The sequence below is a fragment of the Cuculus canorus genome, chromosome 2 (genome assembly GCF_017976375.1).
Source record: "Cuculus canorus isolate bCucCan1 chromosome 2, bCucCan1.pri, whole genome shotgun sequence".
Taxonomy (NCBI): Eukaryota; Metazoa; Chordata; class Aves; order Cuculiformes; family Cuculidae; genus Cuculus; species Cuculus canorus.
This window is the reverse complement of record NC_071402.1, coordinates 64,083,633-64,098,769: the sequence shown is the minus strand read 5'-3', so window position 1 is coordinate 64,098,769 and position 15,137 is coordinate 64,083,633. Positions and strand designations below refer to the sequence as shown.

The 15,137-nt window shown below is 40.3% G+C and overlaps 1 long non-coding RNA gene across 1 annotated transcript; it reads left to right on the top strand.

The window, feature by feature from the left end:
* Positions 1–2,677: 2,677 nt before the first annotated feature.
* On the top strand, positions 2,678–13,595 carry LOC128851301 (uncharacterized). The gene is made up of 3 exons (XR_008448627.1): positions 2,678–2,786; positions 4,944–5,155; positions 9,252–13,595. It is a non-coding gene; the product is annotated as an uncharacterized LOC128851301 (long non-coding RNA).
* Positions 13,596–15,137: the final 1,542 nt, after the last annotated feature.

The following is a 15,137-nucleotide window of genomic DNA, read 5'->3' as shown; positions in this document are numbered from 1 at the left end:
TGTTTGGGTCTAATGAGGGAAAGAGCACTCAAATAGTCTGGGAAGAAATCCAGGACCCCTCAATCCCCAGGTATCTCAGTTTCCCTCCAGTCAATCTTTTCTCTTATCACCTGTCTGGATCCAATCAGGATAGAGTTAGATTGCCAGGAGCAGCAAGGACTATTTGGTCACTAAGGAGAAGAGAACCAGGAGCAGTGTGTAATAACAAGGTGGGCATCCCACAGTATGGAGGCAAGGTGAGCAGGACAATCCTGGGAACACAGAATGTGGGAATTACTGAGCACAGCTGTTGCACAGCTGTGAACTTGCCTCAACAGAAAGGGAACCAGAAGCTAGCCTTTGCTCTAAGCAAATGACTATATCTGCTGGCTGAATGAACCGGCAGCTTAGATATTGGTCCCCAAGTTAATGAAGTGAATGAAGATGTAACAGCACAGCTCAGCCCAATGTAGAGTATAAAATGCAAACAACAAATAAGAGGAACTCTGAAGAGAGCCACGGGCTTAAGCATCTTCCAATCCAGATATTCCTTCCTGGAGGCTGGGAACACCCAGCATCATGATAATGTATATATTATAGAGATTAATAATGGAAATCACATTTGTATTGTGGCTCAACTGCATATTACAGTTGAGATTCTCTCCTAAGTATAATTTGCACATATACTGTGATTTAAATACATCACTACATCACTCTGATAGATCAAAATTCCATCTTACCTAAGATAGCTCAAAAAAGCTAGTAGTCTTGAGGTTAAACATTAAATCCTTCATGCATGGAACGTGCAAAAGAACCTGGTTAGACAGTAGCATGTGCCTTAAGAGGAGAGACTGAGGGAAGCACGCTTGTTAATAGCAGTGTTCCAGTTCTTCTAAAGGGTTACAGAAAAGAAGGAGCAAGGCTCTTCACCTTGCTGCCTAGTAGAGTGACAAGATACAAAAGGTGTATATCAAACCAAGGAAGGTTCCCATTGGGCATAAGTATAAACTTCTGGTCATCGTGAGAACAGCGAAGCCATGAAACCGTCTGTCCAACAGTCTCCCTCTTTAGAGGTTTTCATGACCTGACTCAAAAAAGTCTTAAGCAGTCTGGTCTGATCTCATAGCAGACCTGCTTTGAGCAGGAGATTGGACTCTGGCCAGAGAGTATGAGTAGAATACCTCAGAAGTCACTTTTGGGTCTAATAGCATTCAACAGTCTGGGTGATGGTATTGAAAGCACCATCATCAAGTTTACACATGACACCAGGCTGGGAGGAGGGACATACATGCCAGAAAGAAGAGTCATCATACTCAGAAGTCTGGATGGTCTGGAAGATTGAGCCAACAAGAACTGAAGACAGGAAAGCCTTCACAGAATAATCCCAAGCAGCAGTGCAGACTGGGATCTGTCTGGCTTGGGAGGATCTGTCTAGAGAATTTTTAAAGAAACTTAAACAGCCTCTTCTGTGTGCACAATCCACAGCTATTGAGCAATCAGTTAATGCCACTTAACTATGAGGGCTATATTCTGACACTGTGAGAAGTCCCAGTGGTCTGAAATTGTGATCTAAAAGTGATATTAACAGGACTGTTTATTCCTGCCCTAAAGATGGGAACAAAATTTGAAGAGAGACTCCGGAGGGACCCACTGTATGAATGGAAAGTATTTGCTGCTGCTTCCCATGTTTCCTTAGCTTTAGATGCAGCACATAGTTTCGTGCTTCTGTATTAAACTTGTGCTTGTGCAGATACCTAGCAGCAGAGAAAAGAAACACTAAACAGGAAAATACAAAATATTGTTTCTAGTTCTCTTGATTATGCTGCCTTCTCCTTTGCATAATGGCACTGATTTAACACACTGCAGGTTCTACAGACTTGCAACAGGGAAAAACAAAGACATGACATCATTTTTCTCATAGCACAGTTATGCTGTGAGGACACTTTCCCTTAGCGCTGAAATAACACTAAAAGCCCCTCAAAAGAAAGATTCAAAAAAAAGAGTTAGTTAAATAGGTTGATTTTAAAAGTGATGGTCCAAATACAGTCATCGCTGAGAAAGTCCATCAATAACTGGTGATTAGGAGCTGGAAACAACATTAGACAGCACACAAATAATACTAGACATGAGCATCTCCTTTCAGGCAACGTTGAAAGCAGAGTATAAATCCAATACGATCTTTGATCTGTATTCAGACCTCTTCTGTTCTTAGGCAGAACCTATCTATTCCTAAGTGATCCAAACAGTGGAAAAGTGGGTCCAGAAGACACCTACAGAGGATAGGCACTGCTTAAAGAACATGAAAATAGGCAACTCTCTTCTTGAAACAGTTCCCATCCCAGGAAAAATCTATGTATCACCATAAACAGCAATACACTGAGAAGATTCTACCGAGAGGGGATGTTTAATTCATCCAGTGCTAGTGTCTGCCTTAGTAATACTTAAAGGAAGGGATGCTGTGTCACCTGTTCCAGTAGCATCCAATTTTCTGCACAGAAGTATTCAGTGTGAATTCAAGACAAGAAATTGGCACTAATCCGTGACTTACTGTGAACAACATGAATAGAATTACAAAACATCACCTATGAATTCTTGATTACTAAAGCTACATGAAAGTTCATGATAGGTGACAAGGTAGGTGACAAGGTAAAATTCCACAGCTTGCATTCCTACTGTATTACATAAGTAATCTGTGACACTCAAGTCTCAAAGCACTTTGTATGTATACAAACGCACTGTGGAGATCTGACTTTTTGAGTGAGAGAGACGCAGTCCAGGCTGTCCCCCACAGTGATATAAATGCTCACGTAAGTTTTCTTTCTTCCTTTATATTCTTTGGTAGAATTCAGTTGCTAGAACTTGGGGGCTATGGGTTTATTACTGAGACTACGTTTCTAGAGGCTGAAGTAGATATTGACTGGAATTAATTTAACACGATAGTCTAATACTGCATCTCTGACAAACTTCTGTATTTGACAAGCAGAGATTATTTTCTTTATGTACCCATTTAACTAAAACTAGACAAAACAGACTCTGACTCATGCAGGTGAACAGGTTCCCTAAAATATAATTTGAGAAAGTATTAACTGTGGTCAACTCAAAACGAAGAACCTCAACAATGGTTGTAGAAGCAGATTTTTAAAAGATAGATAGACCAGCAGTCCAGGAGGATTAGAGAACATGCATCAATCTTATACAAATGTTTAAGCATTAACATTCTTTCCTTTAAGGTGCAAAGAAGCACCTATTTGTTAATGATTCCTTGATTTTTATTTGGTTCCAAGCATGAATATTGGCTGCAAAAGTAACTTAAAGCAAAATTCTGTAGTTGAGCAAAAGAGACTGTTTCATATGCTCCAGATCTCATGGTTTCCAAGAAGTGATTCATTGTTCTGCTAATCCTTATAAAAGGACAAAAGAAAGTGAGTCCTGAGACCACTAAACACAGAAAAGGAGCAAATTTCAAAGAAGAAAAATCTGTTTTGAAGAATCAGACCCAATGAGCACAAAGCAATCACAAAATAAATTGAACCATTTGTTAATCATTAAAATAAATGGTTAATAAAAGTGATTAGAAAGATATGGGATGAACTGAGATAAAATACTCTGTGCCAGGCTCTTCTTCAAACTGAGACTTGGGAGAAACCAAGATGTCCGTAAGCAATCATAAGTAACAATGGCAGGATTTTCAGTGGCAGGCTTTCAATGGCAGTGTTTTTCTCCAAAGCAGGTAGCTTCATAGAATCATAGTTTGGGCTGGAAGGGACCTTAAAAATCATCTAGTTCCAATCCCCTTGCTATGAGCCCGGACATCCCACCAAACCGGGCTGCCCAAGACCCCATGCAACCTGGCCTTGAACACCTCCAGTGGTGGGGCAGCCACAGCTTCCCTGGGCAACCTGTGCCAGTGCCTCACCACTCTCATGGTGAAGAAATTCTTCCTTATATCAAGCCTAAATCTGCCCCTCTCCAGTTCATACCCCTCCTCGTTGTCCTGTCCACAAGCCTTTGTGAATAATACCTCTCCAGCTTTCTTTTAGGCCCCTTTGAGGTACTGGAATGTTGCTATAAGAACTCCTCTGAGCCTTCTCTTCTCCAGGCTGAACAACCCCAACTCTCTCAGCCTGTTGTTGTATGTGAGGTGCTCCAGCCCTCTGGTCATCTTTGTAGCCCTCCTCTGGACCCGTTCGAACCAGTCTCCTGGTGGGCATTTTTCTCAGTCATATATAAAACGCATCAATTTCTTAAAGAACAAGCTTGGAGTAACAGCAGTGAGTTTACATTTATAAGAAATTACATATGATTTTATGCACAGTAATAGGAATCAGGATTTATATACATGCATGCCCATAAATTCAATTTTTTTTAATGAACTGGGGGAAGGCACAGTCTCTTCACCTAAATTCCAAGTGGACAGATATGTTCTGATTTAAGAAAATACTTAATATAATATATTATTAACTCAGATGCATACAGTAATATTCTTCAGATCTTAGTATCTGATATCACTTTGGGTTACCAACTATGAAATCATTTTTATGTGTGAGCAACATTATAAGTGCTTTGTGCCTCCTGAAGAATGGTCCAGAAGAGAGGAAGAAACACACTAAAAACTGAAAAGGGGTCTTGTACCACGAGCAGACACATCTCAATCCAGATTCACACTGTGATAAGCAGTGGTTAAACTTGCACCGACATCTTGTGATCACACGTTCTCCTCTTTCCTCTCTTGTGCAATACGCTTACTGTTTGATTTTATCATAATTCATTTCCTCGATCTCTTTATATCATTATTATTATTATGATACAAGAGGCACCTTCTTATTACAAAATACTCATGAAGCTGTTCTCATCTCTGAGAGTTTCATTCTAGAATGGCCTGTGTGGTCACCTCATACAAGAAGAAAGGAGCAGAAGTTGCTGCCTCTTTTGATTAATGGTTCATGTAACTATATGTGTCACAGAGATATTATTTTCTTGGGACCCTGTGAAAGACACATGGAAGAGTGAAAAGATCAATTCTACAACACTCTGGAGTCTGTGAGACTTTTCCCAATGACCATGGTATGAACGTGACAAAAAGGATCCCTGATGTTCAGATAGCAGTACACAGTCACTGTAATACAGCAGTTGCTTGGATGTAAACTCCTCTGGATAATAAGCAGATGATAAACAGGTAAGAAGATCAGCTCCTTTTACAGCTTAATTCAAATCTCCCTTCTCTTGCCTGCAGGACTGAATCTAGTTTTCACCTTCCTTCTTTAGAACCCTTTTATATCAGATTCCCTCACCCAGGCAAAGAGCAAGGTCATTTACAATGACAATAGAAAGTTGATTATAACAAATGACAAAGGCTGTTCTTTCCGTGAGTTAAAAAAACTTTAAGACCATTAAACAGATGAAACTCAGGCAAGATGTACTTATGTCAATAGGCTCCCACAGTGGGTTTCAAGACAAGTGTTTCCTTTTCACAGGACTCTACGTTTCCTCCACCATAGTGATTCCAGGCTGAAAGTTCTGTGATGAACTGTGATGTTCAGAATTAGAACTGTGATGTTCAGAATTAATGCACAGGCTTAATTAATTAATGAAGGCTAAGCAATTGATTCCTAAGGCGCTTGCAAAATGACAGGTTATGCCGTGCTCATTCAAGGCCTTCACAAGCTCAGCAAAGTAACTAAGTTCAGATTTGAAAACCTTACCTCCCCAAAACATTTAAATTGCCCTTTAGACTATGGTTGGTGCAGATCTTGGTGGACAGGGAGGAAAAAAAATAGTTTTCGCCTTTTACAGTGTTGTTTATATTCCCCTAGTAATAGACTCCTTTTGCTAATTGCAAAGAGTATTCCAACCCCTACAGAGGGAAAGAGCAGGAGACATGGGTGTAAGTGGGCCTACAGCCAGAAATTTATCCATAGACTTTCAGACGGCATCTCATTTAAGCTGATGAAACTCACTTTCACATGAGTTGTGACATAACCATGGCAGGAACTGACAAGTGTCAAAATCTTGCTGAACAAATAAAATTTCAAGTTCTATCCCTCTGTATCGAAGAAGAGCCAGCAAATATTACACATTTATCTTGCTTTTTCCCATGGCACTAACTCCTCTCAGCAGCTTCATTGGCACTCTGTAAGCATGACCAATTCACACTTTTACTTAGAATAGCTGCTGATATTTAAACTGAACTTTTCATGGCTTTCTCATTGATGTGGGACACCTTTCAAAATATCACCCTACTGTGGGGAATAAAGAGTTACTGGATGCTCTGCCATCAGGACTGCGTTTCCATACAGATGCTTGAGCCCAAGAAGGAAATCCTTGCGTTGACCAGGAGACCAAGAAATTATTTTCTTCATGAGCCAGAATATCTCTCGCTCCCTTTGTCTAGTCACACACCAAGCCAACAAGTGTGGACCTGGCCACAAAGGACAGATACTGATGAGAAACATATAGATTTAAGTATCACTAGGTCGTGGTGCCCAGGCGCAAATGGAGGAAGTTCCCAGCACCTTCTTTCCCCCCTTGCAGGCACAAAATAAATATACATAAGGGAAAATTTGGAGCTCTTCAGCTAATCAGGTCCTAGAGCCTATTTTTTTTTCCAGAATATCTACCTGATGCTGCTGCATAGAGACAAACTGCACCTCACAGCCATTCACTGTGGCTACAACGGCAGCCACAGGTAGTGTCTCCTGGTAGTTCTCATCCCTATCACTCAGCCCAGGCGCTATGACAAGCACTAAGTGTGTAAACTTAGCGCAGATCTGAGTGTGGGGAAGATAGATAGTCTCAGAAAACGGGACCACTAGGACCTGGAAGTACTGTAGTTGCTGTGTCTCGGGAAGTAACCAGTGTTACACAAGCACCCAGATTGTGCCTTTTCCTGTATCCATGCCCTGCTTCTCATGTGAAGGTGAAAACTCCCTTCTGCTCAGTCATCCTTTTCCAAGAAAGGTTTCTCCACATGTCTAATCATGCTCTGACCCCAAATAAGGCACAGCTTTCCTCTGGACAGGCTGCAGCATGGATTATTAGGATTAGAATCTCAGGGGTGTAGTGTCTCAGGACAATAGAATGTGACAGATGAATCTGTCCCTTTGCTCCGTCAGAGCAGGCTCAGGAGATGTGCACGAATGGCAAACTGGGCAGAAAGTCTGGGAACTCTTTCACCCCTCCTTTTGTTCCTGCATGGATTTGTTCCAGATGTATGACCCCTTGGGACTGTACATGTGGGTTAGCTGTACCCAGAGCAGCCTCTTCTCCTAGTTCCAGGCTTGAGGATGTGGGCTATAGCCCATGCTCATCCTGGTAGAATAACATACTTTTCCGCTTCTGGATCTGTACTACAGAATCTGCTAAATAAACAGTGGACAGTTCACTGCTGGTCTCAAAATTCACATGCACCTTTACAGTGGATGCTAATGCATTTCAGGTTTCTCCTTAAAATGGGCTATAGACTAAGATCAGGGGGCCTTTAATAGTAGATCACCTACTCAGCAAAAGTAAGATGATTATCCCCTTCTGCTTCCATTGTTTGTGCTACATTCCTTTTTCCTGGTAATTCCTCTTTACCTTCCAGTTACTTGAAAAAGAACACACTTCTTTGAGGAGTCAAGCCAAAATTCAAAAAGAAAGATGGACTGTACAAAGGCAACTTCCCTGGCAAGGTCGGGCTCTGCAACGCGCTGCAAACTTTCTCCTGTGGGGAAAAATTTGCTTGTAGGACTGATGAAGTCAGGACAGAGCAGGCCCGACAGAGCGATAAAAAAATTCTCCTGGCTAGGACTGCCTCACATACGTCTGGGGACTTTTGCAGAGGAGGAGGAATGGTGGAGGAAAGAGGGAATAACATAAGGCTGAAGTAAATTAATTCTGAATCAATAAGGCGTGGTGGCAAGGGAGTGAAAGTATTTGAGAGACCTGATAAAGGAATCCACAGCTCTATAAAACCCAGATTAACTCTTTTTCACACACTGGTGCCATCTGCATGTGTGCAGCACCCCTAAAAAAATAATAGTCCTGTTATTGCCATATCTGGTGAGTTTTCCCAATGCTTTGCAGAAACTGCAGAGGGCATAACTCTTTGCACATTTAAGGATGTTGCAAGGCTTGTTAGCATTTACTTTGTCCTTGTAGTAACTAAGCTGAAGATAAGTCTTAGGCTCTGCTAGGAAGGAGTTCAGGGTCTCACTGACTGCAGCTGCACATCCCAGTAAGTCAGGCAGCCTCAGTGCTATGATACAGAACAGTAGCCAAATATTGAAAGTATCAGTGTCCCCTAAAGGACAGGATAACACGAAGGCATCATGGGCACTGTGAATGGATCACATCACTGTCTGTAAGTCATCTTCTATCTCCTCTCTGTCTGCTAATACCCTGCTGGATCATGGATCAGCAACTCTTCCTACTAGACTTCCTGCAAAAAGCACATCCATCCGCAAAGCATGCTGCCACCACTACAGCTTGCACATAATGTGGACAAACATGAGCAGAAGAAATGAGAGCGGATTGCTCTTGAACCTTTGGTACATTCTCAGCTGCTTTATAGTGTCGATAAGGCCTGGGAACATAAAGGCTCTGAGATGTAGGCAGCAGAGTCTCACAATTCTGCTCTCTCAACCAAGTAACAAAACACAGAAATGATCCATCTAGGACAGAATGATCCATCGAGGACTACACAACCTACCTGCAGTAAATAGTTTATCCAGTGGCTTATCTGCAGCCACCAAAGGCAACAGAAATCTCTCCATTATTTATTGTTAGTACCTCATGAATTGACATTTAATTTAAGTCTTCCACTTTGTCTTGCCCAGCAGCTTTAGCATTATAAATAGAGAAACATTTTCTTTCCCATCTAAGAACTAGCCACGAGGATTAAGATCTCCCTGATGAACCTTTTTATAAGGCTTGCATTCTGTTGCCATAAGTGGGTGATGTTCAGAAGTTCAGAGGCACTTCAGTTTTGAGAAAGTTATCCAGTTTCTGAAGGCACTATTGATTCAAGGCATCTATCAATGTCCAGCCTTCATGGGCAGGCATGTTTCCCTAAATACTGCAGGGATGAGGAAGTTGTTTCTTTTGTTTACAAACTTATTTACAGGCAGCTTTTTCTGAGAAATTTTGTTTTCTTTCTGAAATGAAAGCTTTCACAGCACTTGGGGCACCAGACATTTTGACACAGAGGGTGGTCATGTTGGCCATGCACAATGTGCCCTTGGCACATCCATGTTGAGTATTGCTGACTGTTTTCTCATCTTTCCCATCCTCAGGTATGGATGCCAAGAGAACATGTTCCATGATCTTTCCAGGAATGGCTTTCTCTCTGCGCTTTTCTCACTGTACTTCATGCTGCTATAATCGTTGTCTACCCTTTACAAGATCTCAGATGCTGCAATACATTTATTTGTAACAATGACAGTAAGCAGACTCACCACCTTCAATCAGACTACAATCTCCAGCATAAGTCATGTAAACATGTAGCTTGCATTCTCAAAACAGAAGAGACTAATGCCAAATCCAAACATCCTTCAGATGCAAAAACTTAACAAGAAACATAAAATAAGAGGTTTCTTCTCATTGAAATAGGCTGTTAGGGCTTAGAAGAGCCTGAAAGAATCACCCATTCTTACTGCTCTTCCAAGGAAACTTTCCAAGCATGGACAGAAACTGATCCACGTATCTTGCAGCTGGAGCTAGGAAGTAAATTAGTCCATCTGGTCATCAGACTCCTTGCCCATGTAACAGATTAACCACTTTGTCATTAATAGCTTTTCAAACGCCTTGTGAAGGCGGTTGCAGCAATTACACTTTCAGTGATACTCGCTTGTATTAGGACTTGAAACCTTTTTACCCACATTAAATGTTTATACTATGTTTATTTACCATAACACCTGAATATCATAATATATGTGGCCTCAGAAATCTCCTGGGAATAGGAAAATAATATTACTTTCAGCTTCTGGGTGAGGAGAGGTCCATACATGTTGAGCTCTCTCATATGTTGAACTCAACATCCGTCTTCTGGCAAGACTTACCCTTTCAGTTTTGAAAACAGGAATTTGTTTCAGCCTCTTGGACCCTGCAACACTGATCACAGACACATGTGATTAGAGTGCACTCCTTGGGTGTAGAAGCTGCAGTATGGGAGGTGACAAAGAAAGCTGATAACCTCCTCTCACTGTGGAGAGACCACAAGTGAACCCATGTCCTCTGACTTGAGCTGCAGATGGTAGGCATCACAGCCTCCTTTTCTGCCAACTGCTTCTATGTGGAACTGGGCCCACCAGGTTGATGGAGTGTCTGCCCTGAGGGACCCGAACCATTCTGAATTGCTCAGCACTTACCCTGGAGCATATACTGCGTCATGGGCATATCCATGGGGCACTCATGAATTAGAAGAGGTTCCTATGCTTGTATGTGCTTACTTAATGTTTGTAGATGGTGTATTTTGAAATGCCTTTAGTAAGCTAGCAATTGTGATTACATTTGAATAGTAGAGGGAACTCAGTGTCATTAAAAATAACACTATGTCTATTAACTCAATTTCTTCACCTTTTATTTTTGTTTTCACCTTATTTCTTCCAAAAAAAATCACCTTATATTCTCTTAAGGTACAGGTACAACCAATCAGTGGCTTATATATTGCCTTCATGAATCTTCTTCCTATGTTCCAGAATAACTTACAATTTTTCCTCACATTTATACATCTGTTTTTGGGGACTGTATGGACTGATTAATACTCTTTTCCTTCCTATTGTCTACAGTAGCCTATATTCCTGTATTTTGAAGTTTTGTTAGTATAACTGTACATGGGAAATTGCAGCCTCAAGATTAAATGGAACTTTAACTCAAGAGATGACACATTTCTACCACTTATCTATGCATTTCTTTAATAGAATAATATATAAAGGAACTATTCTTTACATTTACCTTCATTTCCAGACTCAAAAAATAAAGACCATGTTGCTGACATTTATTTGTCAGCTGGAGTAACTTCCTGTGCTTGGGAAAATAAGACTTTTAGCCCTACAGAAAGGATCCTTCTGTGAAGGAATAATGGCTTGTGTTAAATGTCTTGGGATAAAAAATTACTTCACTAAGTACATTAAGCACTGGCTATTCCATGATATCTTTCAAGTACCGCTCTCCTTGCGGCAGAAACTAACAGCCTTGAGAATGATGCCCAGGCTTTCATTTCAGTGCCTCAAAAGCACGTAGTAGCTCAAGTCGGAAAATGAAAGGATCAGTGGAAAGCCAAAAGAAATGACGAAGACTTCCATGGAGATCAAGGACAAATAGGAACATGACCCCGTGGATGAGTGGTGCATCCAGTCCCTGTTCCTATGGAATTGCTCTCAAAGGTATGAGTCCTGATCTGGGCGAATCATCTGACCTTCAGATATTATATCCAAGGCAGGACGGCTTCCTCTTTTGCAGAGTCTGTTCTGAGCAGGGCCTCACCTGGTATGTTTGCATTGTGGAGCAAAGTCCTGGCATAAACTACATCAATCCTGACTACGCTCACAAACATGATATCAAAAGCAGAAGCGTCAGTGTGGGGTAGGATCCATCTGTGGAGAGCTCTGAGGAGTGCAGACTGGAATTCCAGTGCTTGAAGTTGACACCTAGTAAGATTTTGCCATTTAACTCCGTTCATGATCCAAGCTTACTCTTTTCATGCCACTTATTCAAAGATCCGTTTCTAGATTTCCAGCTGGAAAATCCATGGAATTTCAGCTGATATTATGACTATGCAGGGTGTAGATGTTACACAAGTCTGTAGTTCTCTTTTCCACAGTAAACAAAATTAAAATATCCCAAACTGGAATTTTCTTCCCCTAAAAAGCCAGTAGTGCAACTTTGTGATTTATTTCTTCTGTAATGTAGGGACAATAATGTCTTGCTATTGACAAATGAAAATGATAATAAAAATCCAAATGACAGCCACTTAACCTAACCCTGAACAAGGCCGACATATTGAAAAATCAGGATTACCTGTAAAGTCCTTTCTGACCTGGATTGTAAAACTTCTGGCTCAATCATTTCCCACTCTTTTCCCAGTTATATTAAATTTCATTGATGCAAAGACTGGCAAGTTAAAGGAAGTGATTCTTCCCTCTACCCCACGCTCATGAATACTCATCTTTGTCTTAGAAAGACAGGTAACAAACATGCATTAATTACTTTATATTCTAAAAAGAGCTCTAGAAGCTCTTGAGAAACACTGTTATTTATTTCTGAGAGAAAGTGTTTTGCTATATTATTAGAGATACACTAGATACTAAATAAAATTGTAAGGTAAAATCTTTAAGGTATCAGAAGTGTCACCATGAACCCCTGATTTTCTAAGCTAACAATAGATCTTTAGCTACTTATTTCCTAAATGTAGCATTTTGACTATGCTTTTTAGATCTGAAAAAAATGAGGAATGTAAATAAGTTGCAAAATCTCATCAAGAGTGCACAAAGAAAAGACAACGGACATAAACTGCATAATTCTGGCCAGATATATGGGGGGGGGGGAAATCACCACAAGTTTAATCAAATACCGCAGCAAGTCGCACAGGGAAGCTGTGGAATTTCCATCCTTGGAAATACTGAGAGCTCAGCCAGGTGAGTCTCTGAGGAAGTAACAGGGTAAGTCCTTGGCTGTGCTGGGTGATCTCCAGAGCTTCCTTACAACCTAATTTTTTGTATGGTTCTATGATTATGACTACATAAAGACCTCTGTCACAGTCACATCATCATGGGATGACACTGTGTGAGTTCATATCAGCCCCCTGATGTCACAGCATCGATAATGTGGGTTTCATTTTTGTTTCTATTTTATACTATGTCAATCCTGACAGAGCCTGAAAATTTTTAAATCAGAACATTGTGGTTTCACCAAACTTCTCCAAGAATGACCATGGTCATATCTTAAATGCTTATTATATTAATTGCTTTAGTTGGAAAGCTTACCAAATGCTGCTTGATTACCAAGCTCCTAATTTTTCACAGCAAATGTAGGTTCATAACTAATAAAACTAGTGTTACCTGTATTGTCAAGAGTTTCAACATTTTTTACTTATCTAGATGGCCTCTTATTCAAGTTACTTTGGAAGTGTCGTGGAATATGTATATCAGTTATATGTGGCTTATACGTATTTCTTCTTTGGTGAAATGAAAAATTTAATTATATGAAAAAAATGCAAATTGCTGCCAACTGTGTTAACTGTGAGAGAGTTGCATTATCTTCTAACATAAATTGTCAGTGAATTGAAGAAAAGGCATTTTGGAAGCTGATCTGATTACTGTCAGGGAAAGTGCTCAAACTCAATTGTTGGCAAATGTCCAGTACCCATCACTGAATGATCATCACCTCATCATCCAGCCTTCTCAACTGACATGCAAAACAACATCCAAATATTCATTGCACATCTGTGCTGGACAGATTATGCATTAGCAATTCAAATCAATTCAATGTACAGGCAGTTTCTGTAAAGGCGTCTGTTTGGGTGAGATGCCTTGTTGTCTGGGATGGATAATAAGGCAACTCTGTCTAATCTTGGAGAACAATCAACCCATCTTGAGAAGGTGACTGACTACGTATGCTCTTGCCCTGACAGCGCTAGAACAATGGCCCCATAATGCATTTGACTCAGCTGGTAATAAAATCTACTTTTGATTAGCAGCCATGGCTTGTGTCAATCACTGCATGATGTACCATTGTCCTCTGGTCCTGAACACAGTTTATTTACAGGGAAACAAAAGCTTTTTGGATATGGCTGCTGCCCAGAGATTGCAGAATAGATTGAGCTGTCAGCCTCACACACTAGATGAAGATTAATGAGTTGTGCAGACAATAAATATGAAGCAATGACCATAAATATGCTAATAGGTATTATCCATATACACTATAATTGCTACAAAAATTAAAAAGTAGTGTGAAGGAAATAGGTCACAGGGTGACAGATAGATAATCTTGGATGCTGAAGATCTTTAGTTCAGTCAGATTCTCTACAGGTTTATTTCCTTCAATTAGGTCCTTCAAAAGAATAATTGTTTAAAAGTGGTTTGAATAATCTCTTTTGAAACAGAGGTTTATGGGAAAATGCTTATGAAAAAGTGACTTCAATGAACGTGGTTTTGGAACGAAAAAGGTGACCACCAAAAGCAGGCTACACAGAGATAAATGTCTGTAATCAGCTGCCCAGTTTTCAGTATGAGGAAAATACCTCTAAGTGTCATGCTAGTGAGGACTTCAAGGAAAAGGTATCAGTGGAACACAGCAGTTTATATCCACAGACATAAATGAGTAAGGTTATTCCTGAGCAAAATATAGCAGAGTTGCATGCACATCTGTTTTCTAGGTTTGTTTGGGGTTTTCAGATTACCACGCTTTTTTCAGTTGTGGTTTGTTTTGGTTCTTTTTGTTCAGTTTATTGGTTTTTAACTGAAGAAGGAAAGGATGTCCATGGCTTATATTTTCAGAGTACTTCCAATCAAGCCTCTGGTTTTTGAGTTCCTTTCAAAGAGCATGCAATCTAGATAGCGCATGATTTTTGACACTTAAGAATTTAATTTGAATATGGAACTCAGAGAGTTGAACATCAAACTATTTTAGCTACATGTATAAATGCTTCAGCACCTAAGGCTATAGAAATCCTAGTGACACTGAAAATAAAGGCAATCATACTCGGATTCATAGCTTTCACTCTCTTCTATGAGGCTTAGAAGTGCCACTGGATTCTTTTCAGGTCAGCTCCCTCCACCTATCTCCTCTGCTCAGATTTTTAGCTTCTCAAGCTGAGAAATTACTCAGATGCTCTCCCACATCCAATTTACTGTTATAGTGTCAGGGCCAGTGATACAACTTAATTATTTTCTCTTTCCTTTTGTACTTTAACTAGAAGTTGCATAAGTTTGGCTCTTACATTATCACTGCTTGGACTTTTGGCAAACAGTCTCCAAAGACTTTAACTGCTTTAGTGCTTCTGTGCCAGGCTCCCTGCAAACTCAGCTAGGCATCAACTACAGTTGCCTAACATTTTGGAAGTTACATTTTCTAACCAGAAATACCAGTAAAACAAAGCAAAAAAAGAAGGAGACTATATAGGAAAACATATCACACAAAGCCAGCAGGTGAGAGGAGAAGCATGTCTTTCTGGATGAATT